At 36.0% G+C, this 20960-nt stretch overlaps 1 long non-coding RNA gene across 1 annotated transcript in view; it reads left to right on the top strand.

The window, feature by feature from the left end:
- The first annotated feature begins 6626 nt into the window (after positions 1–6626).
- LOC118762742 overlaps positions 6627–20960 on the top strand; it is a 19011-nt gene continuing 4677 nt past the window's right edge. Inside the window, exons 1-2 of the long non-coding RNA XR_004998493.1 lie at positions 6627–6725; positions 14441–14445. This is a non-coding gene — a long non-coding RNA (uncharacterized LOC118762742). The remainder of the gene's footprint in view (positions 6726–14440; positions 14446–20960) is intronic.

Below are 20960 nucleotides of genomic sequence, written 5' to 3'. Positions count from 1 at the left end.
ATAATATACATACGTTTATATATATATATATATATATATATACATACATACGTTTATATATATATACATACATACGTTTTTATATATATATATATATATACATACATACGTTATATATATATATATATATATATACATATGTTTATTTATATATATATATATATATATAATATATATACATACATACGTTTATTTATATATACATACATACGTTTATTTATATATATATATATATATATTATATATATATATCGGTGTGCCTTTTTGTGTGTGTGTGTGAGTATACTGTATAAAAACGTAAATAGATACGTATGTCCAGATGAATTTGTAAGCAAGCACGTACACTTGTATATATCTGACGATCTGGAGTGCATCAATAAGGTCAATCGACCAGTTAAAAATATAAAACAAATTGCTCTTTAAATCTCACTCACAACTTTCGAAGAGAAGAGGTAAAAATTAAACCCACGGTCAAAATGTTTAATGCTTCTATGGATCGATAAACTACGAGTGCCGCCGCAGCATTGCTGCAGTTCTCGAAATGAAACTAGTGACATAATTAAAGAGTAAATACTATGTGACCATATCTGGAACGCTGGCACTCATATGTCTGTCCCAATAGGATAACCTTGAGATAATTGTGTACTCACACAAATATATGTCTGTGGCTGTGTGGTAAGAAGCTTGCTTTCCAACCCCATGGCTCTGGGTTCAGTCTCACTATAAGAGCGAGTTTGGTAGAGGAAGACTGGAAGAGACCAGTCGTATATGTATATATATGTGTGTGTGCGCTTGTGTATGTCTACGTGCGTGTTTCTTTGTGTCTATGTTCACTATCACCGCTTCGCAATCGATATTCGTGTGTTTACGTCGTAAATGAGCGGTTCGGCAAGAGATCGATAGAACAAGTACCAGCCTTTAAAAAAAATAAGATAAGGCCTAAGGTCGATTTGTTTGACTGAAACCCTTTCAAGGTGTGTGTGTGTTATTATATATGTATATATAGCAGACAAGAAAGTCAGTTCCGAAAACACCATCTCTAAACGAGATATAAGTAGTAACAACACTAGACGGTAACGTTTGTTTGCCACTATAACATGGCTGTTCTATAAAGAACTATGTTACTACATTTTAAGCCCAGGAAAGCGTATTTTCCGACTGGTTAATGCCACACAACCTCTGTACGATATATTATGAGTAGGGGAGCGAATCACTTCCCTCCAGCTTGGCACGACCAGTAGACCATGTTTTCTGCGTCTTTACCCTTCACCAGTACGAGACACCTGCCTGCTAGAGATGGCAGTTAATTGTCCCTACTCACAATATATAGACAGAAAGGTGGCAGAGATTTTAGAACTAGCTACTTTGATCCTTACGAAACCAGCGGCTCTCCACCGCTTCTCTGTTTATATATTGTGAGTAAGGATGATTGACTGCCATTTCTAGGAGACAGGCTTCCAGTGTCACGTTATAGTGGCAAAAAACGTTACTGTCTAGTATTGTCACTATTAATATATCCCGTTTAGAGATCTTAGAAGTAGCTACTTTGCGTCTTATATATATATATGTGTGTGTGTGTGTACTTACATATGAGAGACCAAAGTGTACCTACGTCGCTATATGTATATAAATAAGAATAAAAAGAATGGGACAAGAACGCAATACATCCAGACAGTTGGATGATACAAAAAGGGACATAAAAAAACAAGGACGGGCCATTCGGAGTTTTCTTTCGTCAGTCGAGTTCCAGATTATCTTTGCAGTTTTGGCTCGTTGTGCTCAAGATGTGTGTGTTTATATATATATATATAATTTGCCCGTATAGCAGATTTTCACCAATCGCGTGGAGTTTTGGAACGTAACACGTGCGGTAGTCGAGGGATTATTGTATATATATATATTATCGTGGAAGATTCGTTGCAGCTTGTCAGCATGTATGCTGACTGTTATCTTCACTGTACTATTCACCATTTGATGTCAAATTTTTTGTTGCACATTCCTATACGTGATCTTTGTCGCAGTTCCTGCTGCAACTCAAACGCACACACTTACACACACATGCACAAGCATACACACACACTCACACAGATATACATACAGATATACTCGCACGTGCAGATATGCACGCACATTCGTATATTCCTGTAAGTCCAAATATTGTTGCTGAGTGTTAACAGGTATTAGTTTTTAAGCATTGAATTTATGGAAAAAGGAATGCGTTGTGTCAATGCATTTATATCATTTTTTTTTTTGTGTAAGGCAGACGCTTCTGTTCTACTTTCATATATATAAAAGGAAGAGTAGGAAGATGGCTACAAATCTCGGTGGAAAGATATAGAAACCGATTGGAGAGCGTAGATATAGTGCTGGCGGCTAGGTTCGTGATCAGTACTGGGGATAATGTGTGAAACGTGGGAGGGATATAATAGTAATTGGTGTGGTATTGATGAGAATGTTCTTGGTTGGTGAAGATGTCGGTAGCAGACCCAGAGTAATATTTATGTTATACAGATAAATATGTGTATATCAATCTATATACCTGGCTATCAATCAATCTATCTATAGATATATGTACATACCTACATTCACTCACTAGCAAATATGTGTATTTGTTTGCTTGTGTACGTGCATGTGTGAGTGTGTACGTGTGATTTACAAGTAGGAGCTTAGACGGAAAAATAAATGTGGAAGATTAATAAATTTTATAGGTAAACATTGTTATGAATCTGAGGATCATTATAGGTATATTCATATATATTGTGTGTTTGAAAAAAATCGCCTTTGTTATGCGTGTATGTGCATGCGTGTGTTTGTATGTATAAATATTAGATATAAACTGGCTTACAAAAATCAGCTGCATTATTTCACATATTTTGAGTTAATCACTGACAGTATGATAATGAACTAATTAACAATATATAGCAAGCTCTAGGCGAAAAAAATAAACCGAAATCCAACAATAAAGCAATATCAAACACAAAAAAATTACATAGTAATTTCTTATATGATGTGAGGAGTACCAAAAATTGCAACGATTGTAATTACTTTATTTGCTATGTTGAATTAAGAGGACACACAGATATATAAAACGCCTTTCACATCTCAGTATTAAACGTAAACAAACTAAAGCTGAAGTACAAAGGACTTGATATGAGTTGGCTTACGAGAAAAAGAAGATAGGATCTCAATGTTTCTGTTATATGAAGAGAATTTTGAGTTAGTGGATTATATAAAGAAATATGTAAATTTTTCTAAGACGATTATAGGAAACGACGATTAATATGCTGTTAGAAGGCTAGTTAAAAGACTATGGAATTTTATATTTTACGAGGGAATAAAAAAAATGTGTTCATCGTATTGATAGTTGTTCTTCAAGTTGTAGATCATTTGTTTTTACTTCAACGTGACTAGGAATTCATTTAACTAACACTTTTCGTGTATTCACTCAGCAAATATGAAATTTTCGTTCCCCACCAGTCTATTATAGAGCTCAACAAGTGCCTAGTTTATCGCCTACGAAAGGACGAAAAGCAAAATCAACCATTTGAACTCAGAAAGTAAAACAGGACAGAATTTTAAAACCGGAGAGAATTTTAACTCAGAAAGTAAAACTGAACGAAATTTGAACTCAGAAACCAAAATCAGATGAGACAAAGCAAAGAATGTTATCCACCGTGATAACGATTCTGCCACCTTACGAAAGTTCTCGTCTTAATATCTTGCATATTTTTATAGATATTTTTTGCTCATATTTGTTATTCATTTGTTTTTGTGTTTTTGAAATTTTTTCATGTCTACCTATATAAATCATTCATTCTTTCGATATCTTAAACTTTCACTAGCACAAGTTTCTATATGTGAAAAGAAAAGAGAATTGAAAATCGCTTACATCTATTTACTAATTTATATAAACTCTACAAGCATATTTCTGGCACACACACACACACACACACACAGATATATATATATATATATATATATATATATATATATAAGTAGTTGAATGAATTATCTTATGGATAATTCGGTTAACCGATACCTGGATAGCAAATTCACGTCAGAAAAACACGGTTGAAGTTACATGCCTAGAGCAGAGATCACGTGCTTTCGTGTGGAAATTTGTGTTTTTTTATATACAAATAAATGGAGTTGAACGACGAATTAACAAAATTCCTTTATTTTCGACATATGTTTCGAAGGCTGCATATTCCTAATTTCGAAGGAATAAGGGGTGCATTATGCCGCCTTCTCATGACGAAAAACAAGGAACTTATGTCAGCATCAAGATGCACAAAAACTTTTAGATGACTACCCACACGGAGCCCATAGCGATAATGAGTATTTCTTTAAAAAATCCGTTATAAGCAGTGACGTCAAAAATGGTTGAATGTAGAAGATTCTAGAAGGTTCAAGGGTTCAAACAAGGTTGGAGGAGAGAAGCCTAAGAGTAGGAAGGTGATAGGGTGCAGGTCATATGAATGGTGATTTTGTTGTTTTCTTTTCTGAATGAGTGCCTATGTGTGTGTATGTATATAACTGCATTAATGTCTATGTGTGTGTGTATGTGTGTGCGTGATTGTGTGTGTGGTTGGGTAGATGCCAAAAACAGACAGTGGTGAAGTGACAGGTTTGTGTCTGTGTTTGATTGTGCTTACGATAGAGAGAGGGAGAGAGAGGAGGGCGAGGTAGAGAGACAAAGGTAAGACATACTTCAAAAGATTGGGTAGTAGTCCTTTAAGAGTATAAAAATTGACTATGGGGTGATATATAAATGGGACCATATTATTAAAATTCAAAGAGGTTATCTATATTAATCATTATTCATATGAGTGAAAGGTGTGTTTTTGCCAGTGCATGCACCTATAGGATTTGTCGACCATTGTATTTATTAAAGGGACTTTAATAAATATATATATAAACAGTAAAGCGAGTAGCCACATCAAAGTGAAAGATGAATGTAACTGCTAGTTTAACTCCTGGTGGCTGATAGGAGTCAAATAGCTGGAAATTAGCCGGTCCCGCGAACCTGTCAGCTATTGGGTGTAGTAGGGGTTCGCTCTGCTAGTGATATATTGTATATAAAAGGTGCAGAGCTTGCACCGAAAACAAGCTGGCGAAGAATCCACCTGTGGTTAAACTAGTAGTAAGATTCATCTGCCAATTTGATGTAGCTACTTGCTTTACTGTTTAGTATAAGATACTACTTTCTACCGTCTTGAGATTTTATAACGAGTTATTTTGTTTATATATATATATATATAGGGAGAATTCACAAAAAAAAGACGAAGAGGGATGGTGTAGTCAACAGATGTATTAGCGGAATGCTAATAAGTGTATGTATTCATATATATGCACTGTTATATATATATATGCCCAATCCATAAAGGGTGAAGCAGAGCAGATGCCAAAACCTATAGGCCTATCTCTCTGACTTCACGCATCAGCAAGTCATGGAACGGATAGTCAGAGGGAAACTAATCGCATTTCTTGAAGAAAATAAGTTGCTGAGTGATATCTAGCATGGTTTTCGACCATGTTGGAGCTGCCTGACCTAGCTCTTACAACATTATGACTGGGTGTTGAGGCAGTTACTCAACAACTCAAATGTGGACGTAATATACCTAGATTTTGCAAAAGCTTTTGACAGGTGGATTATTGTATGATATGTTAGTTAGTTAATTTTTTTGGCTCAAAAAGCAAAAAGCAAGGCCATGTAGGGGGACATGGAGTTATGTACAGGATATGCCACAAACTGCATGATCTCGGCATATCTGGAAAACTTGGAGAGTGATTACATGACTTTCTGAAATATAGAAGTCAGGCAGTAGTGGCTAATGGAGCCACATCTATGGAAACACAAATAGTGAGCTGTGTTCCACAAGGTAGTCTTAGGACCACTGCTTTTTATAGTGGCCCTCTCACATATGTCCTCAAGAACCCGGATAGCCACTCTGGCAAGCTATGCAGACGATATGAAAGTCTCGCAGAAAATACAGAACCCCAGCGATATTGCTTATCTGCAGCAGGAGTTGGACTCAATTAACAGATGGGCTGAGGATAATAATATGCAGTATAATGCTGAGAAATTCCAAGCTCTGCCCTACCAGAGTCCAAAACTGAATGTGAAAATTACAGGGTACACTGATCCACAGGAAATTTCAATCCCAGAGCCTAAATCGGTGAGGGACCTGGGTATCGACATGAGTGATGATACCTCTTTCCAAGTGCACATTACCAGGATGGCGACAAAGTGTAGACGACTGGCTGGATAGATCCTGATACTATTCAGAACTAGAGATAAGGAAACCATGATGGTCCTCTGGAGGACATTCACCCTCAGCTTCCTGGATTACTCCTCACAGCTATGGTCACCCATCAGTGTGAAATTAACAGCGGAACTTGAAGCAATCGAGAGAAGATTCACAAAGAAGATCGTCCCTTTGCAACTGCTGAGCTACTAGGAAAGGTTGAAACAGCTAAGACTCTACTCCCTGGAGAGTAGGCGGGAGAGGTATACAGTAATATACATCTGGAAGATCCTTGAAGAAATTGTGCCAAAATTTGGCATTGAAAGCTACAACAATGCTAGAACGGGACGGCAGTGCATAGTGCCAAAGATACCAGCAAGGCCATCGCACTTCAGGACCAGTTACTTCGACAGCCAGGGTTTCAGGCGCCCACAGCTTTTTGATATTCCCCCAAAGAGCCTGAGGAACCTGCACAAAGTAGATGTAGGAATTTTTAATTCAATGCTGGACTTCATGTCGAGAATCCCAGATGAACCTACATCACGGTAAGAGGTGCAAATGAGGGTAGCCCTATCAATCTCCATTCTTTACCAAGTGCCACATATTGGAGGAGGCTGTTAGTATTAACAGTGTAGCAAAACGGCGGTGCATCAGCATGACCGCAGCTCTGAGCCGAAACTACAGATATTATATATATATATACACACGTATTTATTCATTCAAAGTTTACATGATAATGTTAAGCTAAGTAGGCAAAGAGCGTTTAATTTCAAACGAAACTGTATTAAATATTTACTAATAGCTCTGCTGCTAGCTTAACATTGTATCAAAGAGAAGCAAAGTTTATAAGGAAGGACATACTTTTGCTGGGCAGCTGTATAATTCAGTGAGTTTTATGCGAAATGAAAGCTAATAATCCATGCGGAAACCATAATTTTCTATAAATGATAATTCCCGGACAATTTCCCTCCAGTTGTCATGGTTTCAGAGAAGACTTTTTTCAAAAGAAACTCTTCAAATAGAGCACGTATGATAACAATATAATATAAATAATGCATGACACATACGAAATATGCTGACAACCTGTTTCCTTAAAATGTGTAGTTTCTTTGAGAAAATATTGGCTATGGTTCGGTTGTAAATCTTAATTTTCTGGAACGCATGTTTATCTTTCAACTGCACTTACACGATTCTGGTAAAAGGCTAAGATTTGCAGGTACCATAGTAACGCAATATATATTTAAGAAATCGTTTTTCTTTCCTCGTGCAAACTATGATTATTTATACAACAATGGGAGAGTTAAATCTATAATGGACTAGCTCTACCTTAAAAATGGATGGTTGAAGAACTTCCCAAGAAAATAGCACGCAGAAATACATATGGAATGGAATTTAGTTTCTACAATGTTTCATGTCAAAAGAAATAACATCAAATTTTATATAGGAATATACAAATAAATCTTCTTATTATATTTCCATATAATTCTTTGGGAAATGCTATTTTCTGAAGATAATCCCTAGTTTGTAGTAACGGAAATTTTATGGAGTATAAAAAAAGTCCTTAAAATTGAATTATAATGGATATTATAAAACAGACATATATTTGTGTGTGTGTGTGTGTATTTATATACTTCTATCTATATATTCATAAATATATATATATATATATATATAATATACATATATCATATGAATATATATACAATGTATACATATTATTATATATATACAATATATATGAATATATATGTACAATAATTATATATATATATATATATATATATATATATATATATATATATATATATAGAGAGAGAGAGAGAGAGAGAGAGAGAGAGAGAGAGAGAGAAAGAGGAAGAGAGAGATAAACTATTGATTTATCTTTGTTTTAATCATACTTTTCTATCTATCTACCAATATATATATATATATATATATATATATATATATATATATATATATATGTATATATATGTATTCCCTCGTTCTTCTTTCTATAACTTCTCACAAGTAGAGAAAGAGACAACATCCACCGTTGAAACTAATCTTTTTCCATGCCACTTTGATACCATCAACGCTATGGTCATGTATGCCAGTATGTAAATATATGTATGTATGTGTGCGTGTGTATGTATGTTTGCATGCAAGCACAGATTTCTGTTTGTACAAACATAATGTTGTATGTCTACAAGTATGTATGACTTTCCAATATATTCTAAGCTTCTGGAATGAACATTTCACATATTTTCAGCATACCATCGATGGCTTATAGATGCAATCTCTTTAGAAGCAATGCCCCTTCTAGCTTTGTACATTCCAGCATCCACAGGTTGATGTTACAGCAATGATTAAGCATCAAAGGTAAAATATAAAGCTGAATTTTGATTAGACTAACTGCATAGTTTCTATTAGTCTGGCATAGGTGTTTACTTTGTCCTTAATCTTACTCATTTAATATATGTGATATGTGCTGTGCAAATGATATCATGTATAGCACGTGATTTCTTTGTCTGTCGTACTCTTGCCTTGCTTGAAGGCATGTATATATAGTGTTTATTTGTGCTTTATGTATGTATGCATGTATGTGTACATGTATGCATATATATGTATGCTACTTTATTCATTTATTGTACTATGTACGTATGTGTACATATCAGCATTTATATGCATGCTATATTCATTTACTGAAGGCGGCGAGCTGGCAGAAACGTTAGCATGCCGAGCGAAAAGCGTAGCCGTTACGTTCTGAGTTCAAATACCGCCGAGGTCAACTTTGCCTTTCATCCTTTAGGGGGTCGATAAATTAAGTACCAGTTACGCACTGGGGTCGATATAATCGACTTAAAACGTTTGTCTGTCCTTCCATATAGTTTGTATTGGCAGATGCAATTCAGTTTTCGTTGTCTTAAAGTATATATAATATATTGGAATCAGCAAGCATTTTTATGTATGAATGCCTTATATATATATATATATATATATATATATTAGAAGAAATGAGGTAATCAGAAGATCGGATGGTTCATATTTATAGATATTTATTTATATATTACATTTTTTACATATATATATCATATCATTCAGATTATTAGCGCTTTCTCCCATTCTAGTGGGGTTTTCAAATCAAATCAAATATATATATATATATGTGTGTGTGTGTGGAAAACATGTTTATATCTATGCATGTTACCTGTAATCATTCATAACATGAGTGAGTATACCTGCTATGTTACTGGAATATATATTTTCATCTTCATTGTTAATTTTCTGAAGACTGCATTGCATATTTTAGCCAGGGTCTCATTCTACAACTGAAGATTGTCTTGGAATATTTTCCGACGTACCTCGTGTTTGTGTTGTGCATCAAATCTCCAGTGTTAATTTCACAGGGTTCAAATCAGTTGTCACATCGACGTATATTACCCAGATCTTTATTCCTGGACGCTTCAGCTAATTGCTAGCTGTTTCCTGTAACTGTATCCAACAAATTCAGACCTAATATAATGATTGATATTTGATGATTGTCTAATTTACTTATCTGGGATGCAATCACTCTGTTTTCTAACGTTGTAGTCGTACATGGCGTGTTGATAAACAAAGAGCTATTCATCTACCATTCCTTTATTCTCTGGGTGTGTGTCTCTGTTCATCAGCAACAAAATACTTTTGAAGAATTCGTTTCCAAATCGAGGAATACTATTTGCCATATGTATTTAAATTTTAACCATGTTCCCAATTCGACATTTTGATATGCGGAAGATATAAAAATCGACATTCAAATTATATTTGAATGAACGCTATGCCTATGATTTTATGGTCATTTTTTTAGTAATAAGGGACAGGTAATAACAATTATCATGTAGAAATTTTGAGTAGGAGTTATTTTCCAAAGTGTAAAATCAACGAAGTTTGCCAAATGCTGATATCATTTATGCACCTAAATGGTGTTCTTATATATGTATGTGTGTATGCATGTATGTATGTATACAACCCCCACAAAAACACACGTGAAGGCGCATGCCTTAGTGGTTACAGAGTCGGTCTTAGGATCGTGAGTTTGTGAGTTCGATTCCCGGACCTGGCTGCGTGTTGTGCTCTTGAGCAAGACACATTATTTCACGTTGCTCCAGTTCACTCACCTGTAGAAATGAGTTGCGACATCACAGGTGCCAAGCTGTATCGGCCCCTTTTCCTTTCCCTTGGATAATATCGCTTGCGTGGAGAGGGGAGGGCGACTGCTGGTTTTCCATGAAAACAAACCTAGATTGTGCGTTCCCATCCAGACTTGTACCGCGGAGGGGAAACTCTTAGGTGCACTCACTGTCATTCGTGACCGATGGAATAGAGTTACACACACACACACATATGTAGTTAAAATCTGTAAAAAAACAAAAGACGAAGACAGGTTTATGAACAACAACCAAGTGTATAAGTTTGATGCTCCGGAAAATGAAGAAGTCATTTACGTTTCGACCCTACTCTCATCTCCACCAGAAAGAAATAAGAGAAAATAAACAGAGAAAGATTGAAAAAATAACTTGTAGATTTCAGCGGTCCACCATGGCCAATCGAGTGAATATGAAATATATATATATATATATATATATATATATATATATATATATATTCTAGCATTATTACCCGTCGTTGCCGGGTCATAGTGCTAGTGCATGTATATATGTGTACATATTACATGTACATCTATATAAATATATACATCTACACATAAAATACAAAGTTATATCTTGATATCGCTAGTAATAACAATATTCAAAATATGTAACAGACTGGAATTGTGAGCCCGTCTCTTGCAATTTCGATCAATTTTATCTTGTCCTCCCTCTTGTATAGAAGTGTGGCTACAATCCAGCCTACCTCTACTGCTATTGGGGGGTGGCATTTTTAATTTTTATCCGGGACGTCCTACGTCCCAGATATAAAGGTAAAAATAAGATATTTCCACTTTGCAAGTTCGATTCGAGTACTCCCTTGCATGCTCCTTTGACTCGAACCTTGCTTCTATTGTGGCGAATTTACCGCCTCTCGTTAGATATCTTTCATAGTCGCACCAAGACACTTTTCGATGCTGCTTTCCTCCAGGTATTCAAATCTTTTTCCTCTACATTGTATACTTTATAGACAATAGTATTTTCTTTAATTTAATTTTTTATTATCCATCTGGACTATTCCATTTCTGCACACTAATTTTATTTTTAATTTATTCCCATTCATGTGAAACAACTTATTCAAGTTCAAGTCATTGATGCAATTTTATACCAATTGCTATTTTTACTTTTGTTATGTTACGATTATATTATACTTTAGTTTGATTTTAATTATTACTTACTACATATAATTCAATTGTTATTATTATTTTTATTGTTAAAGTGAAAGTATCGGACATAAAATAGAGAAATGTTTTTTTTCACTTTTAACACATAATACTGAAATAGTGGAGAAGATATGATATTGCTATGGGCTCGCTCTAGGCAAGAAGTTGAACATTTTTTTTGCCCATGAAACTACATGGATCCTAAGTAAGGCATGTGTAAAATTTGAATGAAATTGGTTGTGTAGTTCTCAAGTTTTAGGGAATCGTAGTGGAGAAGATATGATATTGCTGTGGGCTCGCCCTAGACAAAAAGTTAAATTTTTTTTGCCGATGACACTCCCCGGACCCTAAGTAAGACATGTGTAAAATTTTAATGAAATTGGTTGTGTAGTTCTCAAGTTTTAGGGAGACAGACAGACAGACATTCTCAGTTTTATATATAGCGAGATTACATACAGAGGGCAGTAATAGAGAGACATAGTAAATAAACAGACCTTGGCTTGGTACATATATTCACACTTTTGCAAGTTTTAAGCTGTGTTTATCTATCTTATTATCTCCCACCTCCTCATTTGGAATTTGCTAATAGCACTCTTATTACTTCGAATCTATCCGGGTTAAAGGATCAGATTTTAATTTGAAATTCATTGAAGCATTTGGCTCTAAAGAACATACTGGATGTATACATATGGAATTCTCTCTCTCATATATATATATATATATATATATATATATATATATATATATAAAGAAAATGGAGGGGATCAATAGGCGGTATTCATCAACTTTTAGACATTGCTTATTTATTTATTTACTGAAATGACACTTACAACAATATACATACATGTATAACATATTATGCTTTACATATATAATATATAAAGATGTCAGTAATTATTAAAATATATAACATACAGGAAGCGAAATTGGGAAAATATCTTACAGCTGTTTTAGCCAAGAGGCAAAAATACCTCCTTCTACCTTTATCCCTCCAGTAGAGTGAATTAATTAGCCGAAGAAATTGAGGTACTTGGGTGTTTGTCTAGGTTTCGTCAGATATTTTAGAAAGTACATAAGGTTAAGTTATAAATACATACATAAGATCAATGACATGCTTCTGTTCTTCTTTTGGGGTTTTTTTTTTACCTGATACTGACAATATTTCTTGGGAAATGTTAGGAAATTATGAGCTTAACTTTTGATATGCTTGTGCTCGGTTAGTGTCATGTAACAGCCTTCGTGCAACGAAAGACTATTCAATGAAGAAGGATATGAGGCTAGACTTTGTAATTTCAACTAATTCACGCGTAATATTATAATGATTATGTCAAGAAGTTACTTCGAGTGAGTACCTATCTGGGGAATAGTCAGTCTTTTCCGTTACAAGTTAATTAATAATTAATTCGGATAATCAAAAATGTTGAACTCTCGTCATTGAAATCGTCAGAAGATCTGTCAAATTTCATTAGCGTAAGATAAAGAGATGTCGAAAATGCATTGTTCGCCTTGAAAGGAGTATGGTCTCAAATTAGGATCGATATTAAACATCAGGTTTACATGACACTCACGACTGTCATTTGTGCAGAAACTACACATTGTTGGAGAAAACTTTTGCAGCGTGAAGGTAATCTACTGCTACATAACAATAACACCTTGAATGTCTCTGTGGCTTTTATACATCTGAAATGGAACAACAATAATGAGTTAGACATTGACACTAACGTGCATCGTCGTGTATATTTTCCGCAGAGCAATGGAATTAATGTATAGAGGTGGGACAAAATATTTCTTAACGATCTAAAGAGTTCTTAATATTTGTGTATGTGAAAGAAGTGTTCGAGTTCTAAAGCGATATAGCAATGAGGTAGCATGTTCCTAATCCTGGAATGTAGTTCGGCTTAACGAAACATTCTTATTACTGGGATGCTTTTCACACAGGGAAGCAATATGAAATTGCCACTTTTGTTTCTGAAGTATATGATTCCACAGGGATCTCTGCCGACACGATGATAACACTATTTCTAGAAAAGGTGGGGTTTTGTAAGTTAATAGATGATTCACAACGCTGTATGTGAGTAGATTTCAACTAAGAAAGTGTAGGACAGCAGTGATTAAGAATACATAGATTGAAATAGAAACACCTTCATCAAGAACAAGGCAATAGCTTATGAAAAAAATTGTCGGTATTACTTGGATTAGTGGCAGATGTTTGACGTTGTGTGTGCAATGGAAGACGGTCTTCTGTTCCGCAATTAGAAGACAAGCCTTTGGGGGGGGGGATTGTTTAGGCGAAAACTGAGCAAATCCCTCTTCGAGCAAATGATTTGGTGAATGGTTAACTGTTGTCTGACTTAACAACTATAAATGACATTTCGTTTTCGTCAGATTTGTCCAGTTTCCTGAGGATAATCGAACCATTTATCTTTCTTCCAGTCTGAAAAATCCTACAAATATTCTCTCATTTAGACCAGTTAATTGAATACATAATTTGAAAATATTTGTTTATTCTGAAGGTGATTGTGTTGTTAGCTAGATTTGAGCAACCCTATGTTTTGAATGGGCCGAAAACTAACTTTATTTCAACCATTTATAAACTAGAAACACTGAATATATTTTTTTATGATACAGTTTCAATATCAGTTTTTGACTTGGTTTCCCTTCTTCTTCTTCTCCTTCTTCAACTGTGCTTTTGTATTTATCGTATCTGTTGATTTAGCTACAAAATACGTAAATACTTGCAAGGAACCTTTAGCTGCCTAAACCATAACGTGTATTTCTTTAAGAGAGACCATATCATAGTTGTTCCTTCTTTTCGACGTAAAAAAACTGTTCGGCAAGTGTGTACTTGTGTGTGTGTGAGTGTGTGTTAGGGCTCTATATATGAGAAGTTAAATCTCAAATCAAAGCCAGCCATGTTTCAGAAACTGGAAACTTAAGATAATTTACGTGTGTGTGTGTGTGTGTGTGTATGCACTTGTGCGTGTTTGTATGTGCGCTCGTGCGAGAGAGAGGGAGAGAGAGAAAGAGAGAGTATAAACGTGTTCACCATAGTTGGAATATCTTTGATCATAGCACTGTTCAAAGAAGTTCACCCGTGTGCTGGACAGCACATGTCTAGTTGAAGCAACGTCTTTAATTTTTTTTTTTTGTAGTGATAAGAGTAGCTAGTTAAATATCAATAAAATTACGTAACCTCAAAAACGGTTAGTCTGTTTTTAAAAGATAAAAATGATTTTCGTAATTATCGTGCAAATATACCTCAGTAGAAAAAATTTGGAAACAAAATCGATCACTTCCAAAAGAAAAAAAAAACAGAAGCCAATCCATTTATAATTGTTACTAACACTAACACATACCCAAAATAGATCGATTACACTGACCCGATCTTTCCTTACCTTATCATTTATTTAGTCGGCACAAGGGCGGTAACGTTGTGCAAAATACACATCGGTAGGATTTAAACACCGTATATAAAGAGATGTACAAAAACATGAGAAGGCACCTCGGCTGACGCTCACATATATTCCGCCAATACAACAGTCTTCTCCCATTCTTACATCAATATTATACACTTTCTAAAAGGCGGTGAATTGGCAGAATCTTTAGTAGACTGAGAAACATGCTTAGCAGCATTTCCTCCGTTTTGGTGTTCTGAGTTCAAATTCCGCCGAGGTTCACTTTCATCCTCCCGAGGTCAATTAAATAAGTAGCAGTTCAGTACTGGGGTCGATGCAATTGACCTTTCCCCTCTCCCGAAATCGATGGCCTTGTGCCGAAATTTGAAACTAATATTATATCCTTTCTACTATAGGTACGAGGGTTGAAATTTGCGTCGAAGGAGGCAAGTCAATTACAGCGAATCCAGTGCGAAACTGGTACTTATTTCATCGACCTCTCTATGATGAAAGCAGAGTCGAAATTAGAACGTAATGACTGACGAAATGCCGCTAAATATTTCGCCCGGCCTGTTAACGATTCTGTCAGCTCGCCATCTTTTACATCAATATTATATCCAAGGCGGCGAGCTGGCAGAATTGTTAGCGCGCCGGGCGAAATGCTTAACGGTATATCTTCTGACGCTACGTTCCGAGTTCAAATTCCACCGACGTCGACTTTGCTTTTCATCATTTCGGGGTCTATTAAATAAGTACCAGTTATGCACTAGGGTCGATGTAATTGACTTAATCCGTGTGTCTGTCCTTGTTTGTCCTCTCTGTGTTTAGCTCTTGTGGGTAGTAAAGAAATAGGTATTTCGTCTGCCGTTACGTTCAGAAATCAAATTCCGCCATGGTCGACTTTGCCTTTCATCCTTTCGGGGGCGATTAGATAAGTACCAGTTACGTACCGGGGTCGATATAATCGACTTAATCCGTTTGTCTGTCCTTGTTTGTCCCCTCTGTGTGTAGCCCCTTGTGGGCAGTAAAGAAATAAGAAACGTTAGCACGCCGGGCGAAATGCTTAGCAGTATTTCGTCTGTCTTTACGTTCTGAGTTCAAATTCCGCCGAGGTCGGCTTTGCCTTTCATACTTTATAAATTAAGTATAAGTCGCGTACAGGGGTCGATCTAATCGATTTAATTCCCTCCCCCAAAATGTGGTGCCTTGTGCCATGAGTAGAAAAGAATATTATATCCAATTTTGATGCAGCGGAAGTAAACCGGTATATACTGTCGGGCCCCGCTGCTGATATTGGGGTTTGCATTCTATGCCTTGGTCCGAGCATAGGACGGGGCTCGCCTCTTTGAGCTGGGAAATGAATGGAATGATTACTGTATGTGTTTTGTTGTGTCTACTCCCTCCTAAAAAATGGGGAATAGGCCTGGCTGTATATAAAAAATTAATTATATGCAAAATATATAGCGGCGACCCGGTACGATAGTTATCACGCCAGTGAAAATGCTTAGCCACAATTCGTCAGCTTTTACATTTTGAGTGGGAAATTTTGCTGAGGTGACTTTACCTTTCGTTATTTTGAGATGAATAAAATAAGTACTCGTTGAACAATGGCGTCGATTTAAACGACCCGACCTTGCCTCATAAAAATCTCAGACCTTGTTCCTATTATAGAAATGATTATATCCAAATTATTGAAGCTTAGAAATTTAGGGAATGTGTAGTATCAGCTTTTATTCAGTACTATACAATGGTAAAATGAAGGCAAGCGAAAACTTCACGTATAATCTAAAGGATATAATCTGCAATATCTGAAACATTGACTATTTGATATTAAGGGAAATTTATTAACTTATCATATATCTATCATATTGAAAGTTTCGCAACAGATACAGCATTATATCTGATAGGCAGCGTAGCCTTCCTGGTCATACCCTACAATAGAGTTATATATATATTTTCTTCGAATATCGTATGAACAGTTTACCTTCACTGAATATGTGTGTGTGTGTGTGTGTGTGTGTGTGAAGGCGTGTTACTTAGTGGTTAAGATATGAGTCCGAATCCCGATGGCGTGTTGTGTTCTTGAGCAAGACACTTTATTTCAAGTTGCTGCAGTCCACTCAGCTCGGGGAAAATGACTTGTATCTATGCTTCAAAGACGAGGTCTTGTTACAATCTTGTCGCATTTATGCTGAAGCTTCCCGGGAACTACGTTAAGGGTACGCGTGATTGTGGAGTGCTCAGACACTTGCACGCATATATATATATATGTGCAATATATATATATGCAATGCCTTCGACCCAGTAATTTGTAAGTTATTAATCCAGAGAATGTCAATTGTATACTTATTGTTCCAATATGACCTATTTGCGATACGCAGAGATGGAATTTAAAGCAATTTTGAGACTGACTAAATTGCTTATTAAATCTCACAGAAGTTAGGCCATCGGATGCGATTCCTTGATGTATTTATTCCGGCTTCCAGTGTATGAATCCCAATTACGCCATGGTAAAGCACGCTCTTCATGTTTTCGGACATGAGTAATCATGAACTCATCTTCGACGGGTATTTGGTGATTTTCTGGGGCTGTTGTATGAGATGTGTTGCTGTATAAGACCCTGCATTCCGTGTTCTGAGATGAAATTCCTTCCAAGAAGTTATATTGAAGCTTAAGAAGAAAAAAAAGTGGGTGGGGTCGGCTGTTAAATTATCGAGTGATGCCGACTCATAAGGGCCGGTTCCCATGGTGTATAAATTACCCACTTGGGCTGGTCGCCAGTCCATCGCAAGATTACTCAATTTTTACCAGCTGAATGGACTGGAACAAAGTGAAATGAAATGTTTTGCTCAAGAACACAACCTGTCACCCAATCCAGGAATCTAAACCACAATTGTACGATCATGGACCCTACCCCCTAACCACTAAGCCACGCGCCTCCACTATATTCTTACTACAGTCGAATTATTTCAAAGGTTATTGTATAATCGATGGCGTCAAACTTATAAAAACGAGATTGATTAACAAATTCTAATGAGCTCAGAAAATTAACTATGTCGGGTGAATACACAAGAGCCTTACGCATTTGATTATGCAGTTGCTTAATAAAAGCTGTAGCTGTTTGGCAACTCAGATGGAACAATGTTGATTTTCTTTTTAATCGAAACAACTGGTTTATTAAATTTCTTCTTTATTCTTTCGTCTTCTATCGTCATAGAACTGTATAAGAAACACGCACGCACACATAAGTATAGACGCGTATACAGGAGAGGCTGTGTGGTAAGTAGCTTGTTTACCAACCACACGATTCCCGGTTCAGTTCCACTGCGTGGCACCTTTGGTAAGTGTCTTCTACTATAGCCTCGGACCGACCGAAGCCTTGTGAGTAGATTTGGTAGACGGGAGCTGAAAGAATCCCATCGTGTGTGTGTGTGTATATATATATATATATATATATATAATTAGAAAAAAAACACCTTTTATCAATTCAATAATGAAAAATTAAATTATGCCATTTAGAAAAATTACATATTATAGAAAGATTAAATATAAGATAAAACATATAACGATGATTAAGTAATGTGCAAAATAACAAAGAAAACTTATATATTTAGTATATATAAATATATAAGTATTATATATATTTATGTATGTCTTCCTCTCCCCACCCCCGCCAACATCGCTTGGCATCCGATGCTGGTGTATTTACCTTCCCGTAACTTAGCGGTTCGGCGAAAAGAGACCAATAGAATAAGTACTAGGCTTATAAATAATAAGTCCTGGGGTCGATTTGCTCGACTAAAACGTGGTGCTCCATCATGACCGCAGTCAAATTATTGAATCCAGTAAAAGAATATTCATGCATATTTCGATTTTTGCAGTTTCTGTGACGTAAATCTCGCCAACATTGTATCAATCAACCTAAACCAAAACGCAAAAGGTAATTCGCCTAAGGTGTTACTTAGAAGGGCCGAACAGAGAATCTTGTTGATGAGAAGAAAACTACTGAAGCATACCGGTATCGTTTCGAAGACTGTACACTATTGTACAGAAGCAAATACGCAGTAAAGAAGCTTATAAAAATTTATGTCGTAGTAGCGCAACTTGAGGCATGCATATAAAGAATATCAAAATTTAATGATGATATAGAGAACTGTTTGTGCCAATCTCCTCTAACCAGAAATGAAAGGACATGAAATAAAGGCAAGTACTTTTTTCTGTCGATATCTTTTGTCGAACCGCTAAGTCACGGGGACGTAAACACACCAGCATCGGTTGTCAAGCGATGTTGGGGGGGACAAACACACAGAAAAACACACACACATACGACGGGCTTCTTTCAGTTTCCCTCGACGAAATCCACTCACAAGGCTTTGGTCGGACCGAGGCCATAGTAGAAGGCACTTGCCCATTGTGCCACGCTGTGGGACTGAAACCGGAACCATGTGGTTCGATGGGCTAATTAAAACTTAACTAATTGCACTATATAAAAACAAGTGACGTGAAATAGTTCTAATATTTCGGAGGAAGTCAATTTTAGATTTATTATAAATATGGGAAACCGATATTTTATATTTAGAAAAAAAAAAAAAAGAACTCGGCAGAAAGGTTTAAAGTATATCACATTTCATTGTACAGGTATAGATAGGTAGGACGATTAAGAAGTTCGCTTCGTAAATATGATTTCGTGGTCAGTTTCATGGTCACTTCATATTGGAGGGATGTCTGGTAAGTTTCATTTCCAATTATGGCCTGACTATCAGTGCCTTCTCAATCATCTTCAAAGAGGACGACTGTGCGAAAGCTTGCTGCTTACGTGCATGCGAATGCGACTGATACGTTTGTGTTTGTCTCTGACACTTCAACGCACAGTTTGCCTATGTTTACATAACTGCAGCTCCGTAGCTTTACAGTTTCGCAAAATCCAAAAGACAAAATAAGCACGAGGCTTTAAAAATAATCGTTATTGTTGCCGATTTGATCGACTAAATTAATCTAGTGAGAGGCACAGTATAAATGAATGTAAGAATTCTAGGAATTCTAATTTCAATATTACCTACAGAAATTTGACCATGGTACTGTCAAATTTGTAGACCTATGTCATAAGATGTTTGAAATGGGAATAAGAGAGAAGTGTTTACGAAAGAACTAAATGCATTGTCATTCTTACTGGAGAATATAGAAAACGGCAACCAGGCAGAATCGTTCGCATGCTAGATAAAATTCTTAGCGACAGACATTTCGACGGTCCTGTGTTCGGATTCATCCGATGTCGACTTTGACTTTCACCCTTCTGGATCGATAAAGTTGAGGAATGGGATCGATGCAATCGACTTAATTCTTCCCCAGAAATTGCTGGCCCAGTGCTAAAATGTTACACCTATATTAGAAAGGGAAGCAACTGATGTTGGACACTTTTAATCAACACAGCCATATCAGAGTAAATACATACCTAGTTTTATAATTGTTTTTGAGAGACTTCTTGAAAATTTATCGAAATTTATAATGTGCCAAAATTTTGATCAAATTTTTATGATCGAAATCTGTATGGAAACTCTAATTAATTTTAGTTTATAGCCGCAAAGGGAAAGAATTTTATGAAGCATGTCAATGGCGTAAACAGAATATACTTAAAACATGTCGGTCTATGTTTGTGTATGTTTCTAGGTTTGTGTGTGTCTGAGAGAGAGAGAAATTAAATAGACAGATAGAGAAAGAAAGTGGAACAGAGAGGGAGAGAGAACAGGAAGGTAAAAGATACTCGGTGAATAAAAAAGAGACTCTAAATATAGATGCATAGGTACACCGATAGCCATACAGAGTGACAGATAGAGAGGAACTTAGAGAGCCAGATGGTGAGAAATAAAAGGTGAAAAGAAGAGAAAAGTAATAAGAAAGGTGAAAAATATACTTTTCAGCTCCAGACGGCACAAGGCACGAAATTTTTGGAGAAGGGGCAATCGATTAGATCGCCCCAGTACACAA

Source organism: Octopus sinensis, linkage group LG3 (genome assembly GCF_006345805.1).
Source record: "Octopus sinensis linkage group LG3, ASM634580v1, whole genome shotgun sequence".
NCBI lineage: Eukaryota > Metazoa > Mollusca > Cephalopoda > Octopoda > Octopodidae > Octopus > Octopus sinensis.
Note: the sequence above shows the minus strand (reverse complement) of the source record. Positions and strands in the feature narration are given on the sequence as shown.